The 16,786-nt window shown below is 38.1% G+C and overlaps 1 pseudogene; it reads left to right on the forward strand.

Moving 5' to 3' along the window:
* Positions 1-953: 953 nt before the first annotated feature.
* LOC116881714 lies at positions 954-1,958 on the forward strand (annotated as a pseudogene).
* The last annotated feature ends 14,828 nt before the right edge of the window (positions 1,959-16,786 follow it).

Consider the following 16,786-nt stretch of genomic DNA (forward strand, 5'->3'; position numbering starts at 1 on the left):
ACCCCAAATTCATATAAGCCTCAGGTTGTGACCTTCTTTGGAAATGGGGTTGTGGAAGATCTACTTAGTTAAGATGAAGTCATACTAGATTAAGATTGGCTTCTAATCGTTTTAAAAAAGGAATTTTGGACACAGACATCCATGCACAAGAGAGCACCTGCACACCTCTAGAAGCTTAGAGGAAAGGTATGGAAGAGATTCTCCCTCACAGCCCTCAAGAGGCTCCAACCTTGCTGATATCTTGATCTCAAACTTGTAGGTCCCAAGACTGCGAGATGATATGTTTCTTGTGGTGAAGTCACTTACAAGGTGGCACTTTGTTAAGGAAGCCGTAGAAAACTAATACATAGCTCTTGATATAGATTTTCTGTATCACATTTCCCAGGCTTATCAGAATTACTTGTGCAACTTTTAAAAATACAGATTCCAGTGGAAGCTTCCACAAAAGATTCCAATTCAGTGTGTTTGGAGTGGGTCTACAAATCTTTATTATAGCAAAAAACCAATCAAACTAAAAAAATTGGTCTGTGATTCTGCTGCAGAGTTAGATTTGAGAATTTCTACTCATGGAAACAGAATTAAAAGAAGTTTACAAATGACAAAAAAAAGGCATAATTTTTCTATAATTTACTTGGTGAGGTTAAAAAATATATATATAATTTTTATTTCTAGGCCTTAATTATCTCTTTTGCCAAAGGAGAAGGTTAGACCTTTGGACCTTATTGTAAAAGGCAGAAATTTATAGTCTGGTGTCCTCTCATTAATACTTCTTGCCTATTTTGATCAGTAATGAGGGTACGTTCAGTGTTTTCAGAGACAGCCATTGTTTAGTGGGCCCTGCTGGTTTTGCTGGGGTGATTTGCCACCCTTCCCAAAAGCCAGCCCCTCCTTAAAGTTGGGAGAGGGAGCCAGTCCCTGACTCTGAGCACTCTACAGTCCCTGGACAGGCCACCATGAACAAATGGAAGGCACCGCAGAAGACCCTCAATGGGGAAATCACCCGCATGCTTATAGAACTCACAAACTTCCAGAAGAACGTGAACCGGGCCATCCACAAAGACAGAGCTTACAGAAAAGAAGCTTCTTTTATAGCAGAGTACCCATACAAAATAAAAAGTAGAACAGAAGCTAAGAAATTGCCTGGAGTAGGAACAAAAACTACTGAAAAGATTGATGAATTTTTAGCAACTGGAAAATTGTGGAGGCTGGAAAAGATTCAACAGGATGATACGAGTTCTGCTATCAGTTTTCTGACTTGAGTTAGTGGCATTGGTCTGTCTCCTGCAAAGAGGTTTGTAGAAGCAGGAATTAAAACATTAGAAGATCTCAGGAAAGAATGAAGATAAGTTGAACCATCATCAGCAAATTGGGCTGAAATATTTTTGAGGAATTTGAGAAAAGAGCTCATCCTAAAGAAATGTGGCAAATGTAAGCCATTGTACTAATTCAATTTAAAAAAAACCTGGATTCTGAATTCCTCGCTACAGTCTGCGGCAGTTTCCACAGAGGTACAGAGTTCATCGGTGACGAGGATGTTCTTCTGATCCATCCAGACTTTATTTCTGAATCCACCAAAGAGCCAAAGCTGTTAACATCGTACTGCGGAGCAGTTATGCAAGGTCCGTTTTATTACAGATGCTCTGTCAAAAGGTGAAACAAAGTTCATGGGTGTTTGCCAGCTTCCCAGTAAAAATGATGATAAAGAGTACCCACCAAGGAGAATTGATATCAGGTTGATCCCTAAAGATCAATATTACTGTGGGGCTCTCTATTTCACTGGGAGTGATATTTTCAATAAGAATATGAGAGCTCATGCCCTAAAAAAATGGCTTCACAATAATGAATGCACAGTCCGTCCCTGGGGAGTCACTGGAGTTGCTGGAGAGCCTCTGCCAGTGGATATCAGGAAAGACATCTTTGACTACATCCAGTGGAAATACCGAGAACTCAAGGGTTGAAGTCAGTGAGGTCTATTCTTCATCCCAGGCACGGCTCAATTCAATTTATTTCTCTACCTTTGCTTTGTAAGGGTCTCTAGTGTTTTTAAATGATTGTTTCTTCTCACTTTCACTGCACTGTAGTCAATACAGCCTCTTGTACTATTAAAAAAAGAAAGCATATGCACGGTGTTTCATCCGTCACCATGCAAGTGCCCATTAGTAACCACCATTTTGCTTCATAGGTCACGTTCCACCATGGAACAGACTCTCAGTTGAAGTGTAGGAGGCTTATTAGAGAAAGAAGAAATCAGGATGGGCAGAGGGGGAGATAGACCTTTCATGGAGTCACCTCAGGGCTCTCAGACAATCTGTGATGCTGGCGTATGCCTTTAGATATGTCTAAAATGGAGGTGAGTGGTCTTGGACTGTGGGCCTCCATATTCACCAGCCCTTCCTTGCATGTGGGTTGCTTTCAGAGAAGGTGCAGAGGCTGCGTGAGGCAGCTTCCTTCAGTTGAGGGAAAGTCCTGGCTAGGGAACCGAGCTGAGAGAGGTCAGCAGGCTCCAGTCTTGGTAGCTGGTGAAAGGAGTTTCTCAGTCCTGAAGATGGGTGGTCTCTTGGAGGCTCATCACAGCCTCTGCTACAGTTGACCTCTTGTCTAGGTTAATTCGACTTGCTTTGTATATTTATTCAGTCTGACAATAGCTGCTCTGGGGTTGTGGATGGTCTTTCTTCATGGGCAATTTAAGGAAGAGAAAGATGAGGGGGGTGAAGTGTATCGTCCTCTTCTCATGGAGCTTACAATCTGATACCTGCTGTCTCTTCCCTCGCTCTAGTCTAAAATTCCAGGGTCTCTGGGTGGCTCCTCAGTGAAGCATTCGACTCTTGATTTCAGTTCAGGTCATGATCTCAGGGTTGTGAGATTGAGCCCCATATTGAGCTCCACTCAGGGTGTGGAGCCTGCTTAAAATTTTCCCTCTCCCTCTGCCCCTTCCCCACTCATGCGCTCTCTCTCTCTCTCTTACTCGCTCTTTCTGTCAAAATAAATAAAATCCCTTCACCTGCTGTTACCAACTTGCTAGTCTATGTGGCTTGGCTGCAGAGATGAGCCTCTGGTCACCCAGCCTTTTTCAGGTCATAGTCACTGCACTGCTCCCTTTACCATAACAACTGGACAGAAGAATGTCAAGAATTGTCCTCTGGGAATCCCCTAGATTCTTGAGTGATACACCACAGTACTTGCTACCATTGTCTGAATATTGTTGTCCTTTTATTTTTTTTCCTGACATTGGTATGTACGTATATGATTTTTGTATTCCCTATTTTTAAAATAATGAACATGGGGAAAAGACCATAGTTACTGTATGTGGAGCTGTCATAGGAGAAACATTTGACGCTTCCTCCCATTATGTTTCTCTTGTGTGAATGTGAAGAATGTTGTGGTAAGCTAGCTACATTCGTAATTTCTTGGTGGTGAAAGCGATGTCAGGCAGCAAAAACTGAAGACTGTCACCTGTCACATGAGAGAAGGATTTTTTTTTCTCATTTTTATACAGTCTTTATCCAGAATTAATTTTGGAGCTAGCTGGGAAAGATTCAAGCTCTATCACCCATTGTGAGAGATGTATATTAATTTTTTTAAATCCTAATTTTGCATGCTACAGTATCTGTCTTAAACTATCCAGGACCCAGAAGTGACATAGCTACTCATGTTCAGATACCCATAATAAACATCAATATTAAGGTCCTTTAATTCCATATTCTGTGTATTTCATATAGAATTCTCTATCAGGGTACAGCTATCACCAGTGATAAGGGAAAGGAAATGTGATCCAAACAATTGGCTATTTTGTTCTGTATATTTTATATTCTCTGAATTTGAGAAGTACATTCTGTCTTATAAAGCCTCAAAGCCTTAGAGGATAACTATAAGTGATTGGTATATCACTCTGTCATGTTGGCAAAGTTTATTTCCAAATATAACAATAAACACATGATTAAATGTTAAAATAAATAGGAACTATGTTCCCTAGTGAAAATGTGACATCTTTGTATGTGCCATCCTAATCATTTCTCTCAAGGCTTCTTAAAGCATTTTATCAGTCTGAAGTTTAAAACCAGTGGTGAATCTCAATCTTGATCTTCACATGTAGTTTTACAAGGAAGAGCTGCTTTTGTAGGTTACTTCACTGAATGCAAATTGCAAACAAGGTGTGTTCCAAAATATCATCTTCTTAATCATACATTTCATGCTCAGAACACATTTGCTTAAGGGTCAAAGTTGTATATAACGCTTTTATAGATCAGTTTTTCAAGACCTGTTTTCTACATGGCCAATCATATAAACATGACCAAAACATCAGATGTAAGCAATATTTTAAAAAAATAAGCAACATTTTGTGAACCAAGTTTTACATTTCATGGACTAAAATTTGTGGTTTAATTCCATTGTGAAGCTACCATGGTACTTGTGTTTCTTAGGAGAAATGCATTTTAAATTTCAAGTCACATCATCATGGAAAACAAACAAACATTTCCCATCCTCCTTCATGCCTTTCTTCACTCACTTCCTTCATTTTCCTACTCCCTTACTTGAAATCCTTCCTTCTTTCCTTAGATATTTATTGAGATTGAATTATGTGTTAGGTCCAGGCTCTGGAGGTAGGGGAATGAAATGCACTACCCTTCCTTTAAAGAGCTCTCAGTGGTAAACCAGGCACATGCATTTGTGTGTTATATTATGTGAGTAAGAAGTGTTTAAATGAATAACTACAGTACAGGGTAATGTGGCAAACACAGTAACAGGAAGGTACATTTTATTTTATTTTATTTTTTAAGATTTTTATTGAGAGGGTGAAAGAGAGAGAGCTCTTGCAAACAGGAGCTAGGGGAGGGGCAGCAGAGAGAAAGAAACAGGCTCCCCCACTGAGCAGGGAGACCAATATGGGGCTGGATTCCAGGAGCCTCAGTTTGTGATCTGAACCAAAGGCCGACGCTGAACTAACTGAGGCTACTCAGGTGCCCCAGGTAGATGCATTTTTTAAAATTTAAATTCAGTTAGCCAACATGCAGTAAAGCATTAGTTTCAGATGTAAAGTTCAGTTATTCCTCAGTTGCACAGAACACCTAGAGCTCATTACATCATATGCACCCTCCTTAAGGCCCATCACTCAGTTACCCCATCCCTCCACCCACCTCCCCTCCAGCAACCCTCAGTTTGTTCCCTTTGGTTAAGAGTCTCTCATGCTTTGTCCCCCTCTCTGATTACTTCCCATTCAGTTTTTCCTCATTCCCCACCATGATCCTCTGCACAGAGGAAGATGAATTTTATTTTATTTTATTATTTTTAAAGATTTTATTTATTTATTTGACAGAGATCACAAGTAGACAGGGAGACAGGCAGAGAGAGGAAGAGAAGCAGGCTCCCTGCCGAGGCGAGAGCCTGACATGGGGCTCGATCCCAGGACCCTGGGACCATGACCTGAGCCGAAGGCAAAGGCTCTAACCCATTGAGCCACCCAGGCACCCCGGAAGATGAATTTTAAAAAGAGGGGGGAAACACCCTAGTCTTGCAAAACTTTGTGCAGAAAGATATTGCCCTAACCTAACTGAGATGAGAAGTTTGTGTGTGTGTGTTTCCAATGAGAAAATAGGAAATAATTATAGTCAGAAAGAAATCCAAAAACCAAAAGGAAACACACACACATACATGCACATCCAGTTCAGAGACAGTAATGCCAGTGAAGCATGATCTATTTGGAAGATACAAATATCTTTGTTATCACAGGTTTAGCTCAGACTTGGATTAAAGGCAAATGAGCAAGATCGAGTAGGTTGAGCTGAAATGCTGGGGTTCCTGGATTTCATCCCATTGACAAAAGATCAGTGGAGTTGTTTTTGTATGAATTACAATATTAGGAATCATGTGTGTATGCATGGGTGTATGCATGTGTGGGAAAGTTGATGACAGTTACGAGGATGAGTTTCAGGTAAGAAACTATAAAATACCCTAGAAGTTGTCCTTTATGAGACTGGTAATGTGACAGTGAGAGAAACTTAAAAGTTGTGGTATAGTCCTACATTCCAACTTGGAAAGCTGAATGGATAGTAAAGCCATTATTCAAAATAGAAACTCTCAGAGAAGGAGCAAAAGCTACCTTAGGACTCACTGAATTTGCAGTACTCTATAATTGGTGTTCATGTTTTGTTTTGTTTTGTTTTTGTTTTTTCTTAATCACAGGAAGTTTATTTTGCCCTGTATCAATTTTTCATTTTAGATATGTCAGCAAAGCAGTGGAGCTCGCTTTATATTCTTCTGTGTAACTGTTGCCGTTTGAAAGAGTGATATAAAAGGTGTTTCTTGTGATACTCAGCATGCTACTTCGTGCAATTAGATCCAGTATGCCTTTGGGTGAAAGCTTTATCATGAGCTACCCTAAAGTTATCCAGAAATGGACAATGACAGGTTTTTTAGCAAGTTGTCACCTGTTTTCCTTCTACTTTCTCACTATCATCAAGTATAACACCTCTGACTTTAAAGTGTTTTACAATTGGTAACTCATGTATCTTCACACCCGTCTTGTGAAATACAATTGTGATGAGATTGCCTGCTATGTTATGAGAGGCAGGTGAGGAGAAACAAACACTCAGACAATTGTCTGTATCTTTAGTAAAGATTCCAGGGGAGAATTATCACAGGACTCTTTGTTTGACACTGAATTACTTCAGAACAAGCTTCTCTACTTAATTGTAATGCTTAGCAATCATTCCTTCACTATTACAGTCTCTAATTCTCATCGACTTTATCAATTAAAAAAAAAAAGAAACTAAGCGTGATATCTATTCATTCCAGAAGAAGTAGCATTTCTGAATGCCATAACTTGATATATGCCCTATTTTCATCTCAAGAAGAGTGACAGAAGCTCTATTTTCCCTGAAACTCTTGAGTAACATCTCAAGTCCTATTCTTAAAAAGTAGCACAAGTGTATGGCACAGGGTTTTGAGGAAGACTTAGTAAAATAAGATTTAAAATAATTTACTTATAAACTGTTTGAGACATATGCATAAACACCATGAGATTTTTCATTTTCTCTTACTTACAAAGTCAGAGCACTGATGGGCTCATATCTTTGAATCCAAGAATACCTCATTCTTCATGCTGTTATTCCAGTAATTGCTACTGTTCAAAGTACTGATTGACTCAGATACAATAGAATTTTGTCAATTCTTGTACATCAGTGAAACACATGCTAATTTAGAAGATTTCAGATTTTCAGATGCTCAAGTTTTAAGACTCGATTGTGCTAACATACATGGGTCATTATTTCAGGAGTGACTTTCAAAACAAACATTGTGTTCCACATTAAAACATTAAACTTCAGATATTTACTGAGTGACTCACTTCACAGCTGGAATACAGCTGGGATGCTGCCAGAACTGAATAAAACAGAAGGGTGGGACATTTTTCATCATGGACAATAGTTCATATGACTGCATAGTTTGAACCGAGGTTGGCCTGGAGAGCCAGGCATGCTCCATCTAAAAGGAGCTATTAATTCCAATTCCAGTTCTATCTCTTTTTAACTGTGTAGCTTTGGGTATCAATTAACCTCTTTGATACTCAAGTTTCCTACTATGCAAATATTGAATATTTGGGTCAGCACACTGTCTCAACAGAATTATTCATTCACTGGGGATTGTCTTAGCTGTACAAGTGGAGAATAGTTCTCGTGGGGTTGACTTCCCAGAAATCCCTGTCTTTATGCAGAGGCCATCACCCAGACTAGGTACTGAGCATGCTAAGAGTGTCTGCTTAGCAGTCTGTTTCCGACAGATTACACAAAGCATGCGGGTTTAAGTTTTCACATTTCATTTAATCGCCGGCCATAAAAACATTAATGAAGATTGTACCTATTAAATATCCTCAAAATAGACCAATTAGTAAGAGTTTATAATTAGCACAACTATGGTATTATTCTTTCTGGTCATATACTCTGACCTAGAGGAGGACTCAGGCTATGACTAATGCCTGTATATACCCGTGAGCCTTTACACAGGTCCAGAGAGCCTTAGGCGCCTTTCTCTCGATACAGCTGTGCATTATAGAGTCTGACTAAACTGTTCCCTTCCCAACCAAGATAAGACAAAACAAAAGGGAAAGAAAAGGAACACACAGGTGCATTGAATATTTAGTAGGCCCCTTGCCATCAGCAAAAAAAAAAAACAAAAAAACTGTTTTGACAAAAATAGAAATATTAGGGGTGTGCAACTGTGGTGGCTAAGGTATTGTGAAGATTATTGAATAAAAAGTTGAGCTGAAGAACTAGATTGGACACCATGTCCTAAGAACAAATGTACCCAGGGCTCAGAAAGATCAGAAAGAGCATATTTAAAAATAAACTTACCACATAAAGACTAATTAGAGATTGTAAGCAAGTATGTCTCAGATCTATTTTTAGGCAATTTTATAAACAGATACCAGATGTTAAGGTAACAGTAGCATCTATTGCTCTGTATTCCTAGGTTTGGTGAGACCACAGGAAGAGAAAAGATAACTAGAAGGTATAAGAGAATAAACAACAGGATCAGACTTTAAGAAATCTATTAAGGAGTCTTCAAAAAAAAAAAAAAAAGGGAGGGGGCGCCTGGGTGGCTCAGTGGGTTAAAGCCTCTGCCTTTGGCTTGGGTCATGGTCCTGGGGTCCTGGGATCGAGTCCCATGTGGGGCTTTCTGCTCAGGAGGGAGCCTGCCCCCCCCCACCCTGCCTGCCTCTCTGCCTACTTGTGATCTGTCAAATAAATAAAATCTTAAAAAAAAAAAAGGATTCTTCTTCAGTTACTAAATATTTCTCTTTCTGCCTATTAAGGGAAAAAACACTTCTAATAAACCAACACTAGTCATACTTTACTTGATTGTATTTCTTCCATGGTCTAAAATTATTTTTATCATGCAAAAGTGGAAAATTAGAGATAGTCTATTCTATGTAGTCAATTTGTCCTTGATCTTTAATCTTCTTTAGTCTAGGAAACTACTCAGGGTATATTTATTATTCTCAAAGCAAACTCACCGTATGATTTTATTATCTTGAAAATTTGCTGGATATCGTTTGAAGTATCCTTCCCCTTTTTTTAGATAATAATCAAAGATTCAGAAATTAAATTGAAGTTAAAACCAGTTAACCTTATAAATAATGCTAAACTATGCAAAGTAAACTGGTCCAAATCAGTTGGGAGCCCCATATATTTCTGGGAGAAATGAAAGTGCTACAGGCACTGTGAAAAATAGTTTGACAGTTTCTAAAAAAAAAAAAAAAAAACCCACACAAACACACATACAATTACTATTAAGACTAAGCCTTTCCTCTCCTACACAATTCCCAAGAGAAATGATAGTGTGTGGCCCTGCCAAATGTCCATATCTCCATGTTTATAACAGCTTTCTTCATAATCACCCAAACTGGAAACAACCAAGATAACCTTCAGCTAGGGAATGGATAAACTATGGTACATACAAAGAATGAGATCCTACTGAATAATAAAAACAAACTACTAGTTCATATAAAAACATAATCTTGAATGCACACTGCTAACGTAAGTAAGCTATAATGATTTATGTATGGAATGGTTCCACTTATATGATAGATCTGAAAGAGGAAAACCATGAGAAGGACAACAGGGTGATCAGTAGCTTCCCGGGGTTGGAAAGGCGAGGGAAGTTCCCTGCAAAGAGACAGCAACGAGAGAATTTACTGGGTTGGCTGAATTGTTCTGTGTACCAGCTGTGATAGTGGATATGCAATGCTGTGTATTTGTTGAAACCAAGAGAACCATATATCACAAAGACTGGATTTTACTGTGTGTAAATTTTTAAAAATCAAATAAAATTTAAAGAAAACCCAAAACAGAATACAGCTATACCAAATGAACTAATTATGTTACAAGTGAGTAGCAATAATACACTAAAGAAGACCATAGAAAAAAAGAAGGAAAAGAACGGATATAACTTTGGAAACCATGTTGATTGGGTGTTTGGAGGCAAAAGACGAAAAGCACTATAAACAGGTTCTCTAAGTCAGAATATATTTTCTCACAGGAATTAAGTTAGCGATTCTAAGACCTGTTAGGGGAACATTGGGGTTAAACAATTAAGTAAGTATACTGTAGAAAGTTGAGCCGGAATTCTGCTGTTGCAGAAAGAAGTTAGATAGAAGAAGAATAAAACAAAAAAGGCTACAATGAACTCTTTATATTAAGTTTGAATTGGAGGCATCAGAATTAACTCAATTTTTTTTAATAGGTAGATAGGCAATAGATAAACAGAAAAGCAGGCAGAAGTGTAGGCACAAACGTGCATGAGTATAAAATAACTATGAATGTGTATGCAAATATAGATAAGTATGCAGAGAAATATTAACAAATTCTATCAATAAAACCTAGAAGCAAGGACACCTCAATGTCAGTGAGCATATCATGCTGTCAGATCTTGGTTTCCAAGTCCCAACTGCTAATTAAAAGCAGCAACAACAACAACAAAAACAAACAAAAACAAAACAAAACAAAAAAACTTGAAGGATTGGCATATTCCAGATCTGGGGCAGGAAAAATTGACAGAGGAGCCTGGAGTATCTTGTGTTGATAGAAACCGTGGTGCCCATGCTTTAAAAAAAAGGATAGAGAGCATGCTGAATGACACAGGAGTCATCCTGAAAGGACTCTGAATGCCCAAAACTGGAAAATTGGGGGTGGCAAAATATAGTGATAGATTATAACTCATAAATAAAATATCTACAATTCCTTATTCTTGTAAATAAATGGATAAAAAGCATAGCTCTTCCTTATAAAGGATTCCAACTAATACATGCAGAAAGAATAGAAAAATAGAAATCATGATTAGAATCCTAGAATAATAGTTATTTCAGGTCAGATCCGCCATTGGAAGCAAAATTAGCAGGCAAAAGTTTGAAGAGAGACAGTATACTTGCATAGTCTTCAATCATTTATTCATTACAATGGGAAAAAAATGGCACATTTTCAGTGGAAGAACCCAGTGAAAGCCACCTTAATGAGATGATCAAGGTTAAGTTCATCACTAATAACACATGTCAACATTGTGTACATCCTGACATGATGCGTTGAGAAGAGCATACCGCCTCTGTAATGTTCTTGTTAAAAATAAACATGCAGACTTAATTAATAATTAAATGAGATAATATTTGCCAGGTACTTAGAATGGTGTCTTGCACATGGGAAGCCCACTACAAGATCTGAATTGGAATGAAGGCAAAAAAAAAAAAAAAAAAGAAAAAAAGGAAAGGGGAAAAAAATCTTAGAAACTGAAAATTAGTGTTGGGTAGATAGCATGGTTTTAAAATACTTTACCAAGCAATATATAAACAAGCACAAATTAACTTTGATACAAAGAATAAGTATTCAAAATGCTGAGTGAGGGAGTGATCCCAGTCAAGTAGTGTTAATCAGGGAATGTTAAAGATAAATCATTTTTCCCCATAAATATTGTGTTTCTGAGGAACCTATCCTCAAGGGTACTTCATCATTTTTAATAAAGGCAAATTACATTTCCTCTGTGTGTAGTTAGTACATTGCAGTGCTAACAGCAAGTGCAAGCAGCCGTTTCACTTGACAATGTATCTGAACCAGCAGCTTTTGCAAGTTCTCTAACTTTCACAGCTGTAAACACCCACCATCTTTCCAGTCATCACATCTTGTGGTGACTTAACCTCCAACTCTGATTTCTCTCCCAGCACATAATGCAGGATATCTCCAAAGAGAGCCGGCCAGTGCCTCAGTTCCTCCCATTTAAAATGAAGATTTTTCATATTTTTCTTAAAATCAATCCTTTCCACGTCATTTTTTTCCCCCAATTACATACATGTAAAGCATCACATGTTGGAAAACTTTTCCATTGAACTGAATTGGTAAATGGTTCTTATTCTGCATTTACTATGATATATAGATAATTATATATATATAATTTTATGTTATATAAATATATATATATTTATATATATATAAATATATATATTGCTGACCAGTACCAGGCATTTGGCTAAATGATACAGATTCAATAGGGAACATGACATTGTCACTGAATACAAGGAGGTGTCACTTAGAGTATCACTTGGTGTTTCATCTCTTTCTTACATTCCCCATTTTACTTGCTGTTAGGCAGGGCCATGGGACCAGTCCTGGCCAGGTTGCTGTGGGAAACAATGACACATGTGCCCCCTTGAGCCAACACAGTAAAAACCCCATGTGCAGTTCCCCAGTAACTCTTCATATGTCCTGGTGACTAAAAACATCATGCATTAAGACCTTGAGCTATATTTGCATGTGGGAGGTTTAAGTGGAAGCATTCTCTGAGGGACAGAATGCGAAGGAATGAAGAAAGAAGGTTAGATTGAGAATACGACGCATTTTCAACAAAAGCTTCAGCTGATCCCAAGGATCCCTGGAGCTCGGAGGGCTTGCAGGTTGGTCCCAGTTTGAGGCAGAGGTTCTGAGCCTTTGTAGTCCTTTATCAACCTGTTACTAAATTCGGCTGTTCCTGCGGAAAGGCAGCTAGGTACCTTTGGCCTAAGCCTAGGGAATTTATAGAATTTGGATTCAGGTGTGAGTCTTCAAGCAGGGAACAAACCATCCAGGTAGCTGGAATAATGAGTGTCCTGATAGTGAAGGGGACCGGGATGGCCCAGCACCAGCTACTGTCTTGGAAAACCCTTAGCTTGTCATTAGGTTGTTTCCAGTAGACCAGCATTTTCAAATGAAGCTACTCTGAACATTCGTGTCCCAGTCTGTGCAAAGGCATATGTTTGAACTTCTTGCAGGTAAATACCTAGAGGTAGCATAGGTGACCTCTGTAATCTGGCAAAAAATAAGTTACCTTTTAAGTACATGTCTCTTTCTTCATTTCTTATTATTTTCCATATATGTGTTTTCCTACCTTTCCACCCATACCATATTGTTTTGATTACGATAGCTCCATGTATTTCAAGTTCAGCTAACGTGAGTCCTCAAACTGTACTTTTTTTCCAAAGCTGTTTTGATTCTTTTAGTTCCTGGGCATTTCCATAGAAATTTTAAGATCTTCAATTTGTACAAAGCACTATATAAGGTTTGTATTGAGTTTGAATAAATAGATGCATTTGTAGAAAAATGACATCTTTATATTATTGAGCTATTCAATAAGTAAACATGGCATATCCATTTATTTATAAGTTCTATAATTTTTTCAGCAACATTGTTTCATCGTCAGTTTATAGGTCTTGTGAATCAGATTTACCCATGAATACTTTATATTTTGATGCTATTGAAAATTATGCTGTTTCAGTTTTAATTTCTGTTTAATGTCACTATATAGAAAGACAACTAGGGGCACCTGTCTGGCTCAGTTGGTAGAGTCATGGGTTCGAGCCCCACATTGGATGGAATGATTACTTAAGAAAAAAAAATATAAAAATAAAAAGATTTTAGAAAGATAGCTGATTTTTGTATATTGATTTCATATTCTGCAAACTTGTGAAATTCACTCTTTAGTTCTAGGACATTATTTGTGGATTCCATAGGATTTTCTACAGAAACAATATTTTGTCTGTGACTAAAGAGATTTCTTTTATGGCTCATAACTCTGAGATCATGATCTGAGCCGAAACCAAGAGTTGATGCTCAACTAACTGAGCTACCCAGGCACCGCTGTACTACTCTTGTTTATTGATTTTATTTCTTTATATATCCTACAAAGCTATTCTGGCTTTGAAAAAAAATGGTATTGGCATGATAATTTGATTTTAGATTCTTTTTGCTTTTATGATATTTGTGCCTTGGTATTTAAATTGAATTTCTATAGGGGTGTTTTATTAGGTCTTAGTTTGTTACCCAGTTTGATAGAGATTGCCATTGAACTTCAGGGTTAGGACCATTCTTACTTAGTATGATTATTGGTATTGTTGGTTTTAATCTGGTTTCGTGTCTTGCTTTTCCATTTGTGTCATGTTCTTTGCTTCATGTTTCCCCCTTCTATTCTTTGGATTAATTGAGTACTTTTTGCAATTCCATTTATCTCCAATTTTGGCTATTTATACCTTTTCTGAGTTCTTTTAGTTGAGTTCTTACTTCTTTTCTGAGTTCTTACTTTTGAGTTGTTAGTATGCAACTTAAATATTTCTACTATTAAAGTGATTTTATACCACCTTCCATGTAAGAATTTTTAACAGTCCTCTACCGCATCCCTGCTCCTTCTGCTGGCTTAGGCATAGGGATGGTTGCCTTTATCACTCCAATTTCTGAAGAATTATTTGTGGGAAAAGTGATATTGGAAGAAGAGAGTCCCATGAGATGTGGACGCTCTAAGATCTCAAGAGCAGTTGTGTGTGGTTACAAGCTTCTTATGGCCCCTTCCAAGGAGTATATTAGAGGAAGTTCTCTTTTTTCTTCTGATTATTTAGTGAAACCTGTGGATCTCTCTGTATCTCCTGCATGCACGTATGTGTGTGTGCGCACACACACACACACAACTTTCTTTGCTGATGACAAGTATTCTGAGATAATAATGACCATACCGACTAAGGAAAACATGCTTTTTCTAAATGCTCAATGTTTTGCTATTTCTAAGGCAACTACTCTTCAGTGGAGAATGATTTTATACACTGGAGTGTTTTTCCTCTCCCCCTCTCTGCCCCTGCAACTTTTATAGTTGGACCAGGAGAAAAAATGATCCCCTGTACTGAGCCGTATTATTCTTAATGGAAATTCTTGGCTGCATATTGGGACCATATGAAGAGATTAACTTGTATCCTTAGCCAAAGGCTAGTCTTATTCCAAATATTTTTTTGAAGGAGGAAAGAGAATTGTTTTATTTCTTAGTTACAAGAAGAAGGAGGCTGTTATAATAAGGATTCAATTGTATTTAAGGTAGAAGAAGATAAATGGAACGTTGACACATTTTCTCTTGGGTAAATGGTGTAGCAGACAGTCACGGACATTTGAAATGATCAGTGTAGAGTATGAGAGAGGGAGTTGATAAAGATAAAACAAATGGTTTAAAATGGTACTGGGCAAGGCGTCCAGTTGAAGGTGGAGATCGTATATTTGTCATGACAGTAATCTGCATGGTTGTGATTTGGTTCAGGAATGGGAAAACACAGATGGCCAGATGGGTCTACGGTTATGAGTTTGTAGGAGAGTGGATTGCAGACCCGAGAGAAGCAGAGGCATGATGTTGCCCTCAGGGGCTGATTGAGATACTGGGAGTAGAAAGCCTTCCTCAGCAAAAAGGAAGGAAAGTCACATGAGTTCCCCAGCTCCTTTCAGTCTCACTATGACTAGCTAAATCCTGTTGGCATCCTTCCTGGGGGCGTTCACATTGGCTTGCAGTCTGCCTCCTCTTGAACATACGTGTTCTGGCGACAAACCGGAGTGTTGGGTTAATCTTCCGATGGCAACATTCCAGTTAGGATTCCCCCCACCTGCTCAAATACATGTGATGTCTTCCCTTCACCTTTTCAATGTCTTCCATTTTCCTTATTGGCAACTTAAGACTCTCATATGGATTGTGTTGTCCATAGAACATTCCAGTTTAAAGTATGATTGACTCTATTCATTGCACTTGTATGTCAGTTAAGGTAGTTGATTCTGACTCTTCACAGGAAATATTCCAATGGTGGTTGACCCCACTCTTCTGATCTCTTGATGGACTGGGACAAGAGGAGAGACTGACTCTGTTCTTTTTAATTAATTTGTCAGAGAGAGAGAATGAAATCACACTAGCAGAGGAGCAGCAGGCAGAGGGAGAAGCAGCCTCCCTGCTGAGCAAGGAGACCCACATGGGTCTCCATCTCAGGACCCTGAGCCAAAGGCAGAAGCTTAAGTGACTGAGCCACCCAGGCGCCCCCAGAGACTAATTGTGTTCTCATGGACAAGGCAGGTAGGCGTAGGGAGCATAATAAAAGCTTAGATCCTTGGCCCCAAACTGGGGTGTGTGGTTGGTGCTAAATCCATCTCCGCACAAAGAGTAACTGAGACCTGATTTCATTTACCAGCCCTTCCCCTGCAACTGCTTAGGTGGCAGCATCAGCAGCATATGTAGCTGTGTATGATTCACAGACTTGTTAAAATTATCTTAATTGCTAGATCAGAAGCATCCTAAAGAGAAAGCATACGTTCTTTGCATTTTTCTCTAGGGTTGAAAATGTTGCCTTAGGGAATGTTGTCATTTTTATCTTTTTCACATATATAATTAAGATTATTTTCTTTGTTACAACTTTTAATAAGTAATAGTCTTAAAGAGCACTTAATTTAGATGAACCATGCTAGTAGGCACAGGGAATTGAAATATCCTATAAATTATTGAAATTAGCCTATGGAAAATAAAATTCATTAAGTTCTTCGGCATTCTGGAAAAACTCTATACTCTCTACATCCACTCCGTTTGGAATCTTACCTGCTCTCAAGACCCAACTCCAAGGGAGCATCTTGCATAAATCTCCCCCATCTAAACATATTCCCTTTCTCCTTTCAATTCAGGTAACACTTTGTACTTGAAGCTCGTATATTTTATGTCATAAAATATTTTTCTAGAGACCTTATCTTCCCAACTATAAAGTCATTAAGTAGCTCACATTGATACTTATAAACATTTATATAAAATTAATAACATTGTTATTTAATTTGAATGAAGTTTTTATGCCTTTCTTATTGTAATCCTTGCTACCAGTCTGTGTGTAGATATTTTGAAGACAATGATCATTGTATATAGCATTTAAATGTGAAGTTTTGGAGTAAGAGTTGTAGGCTGTATTCCTGCATCCAAAACTTAATTAATTTTGTGACTT

This window comes from Lontra canadensis, unplaced genomic scaffold (assembly GCF_010015895.1).
Source record: "Lontra canadensis isolate GAN:19392208 unplaced genomic scaffold, GSC_riverotter_1.0 scaffold76, whole genome shotgun sequence".
Taxonomy (NCBI): Eukaryota; Metazoa; Chordata; class Mammalia; order Carnivora; family Mustelidae; genus Lontra; species Lontra canadensis.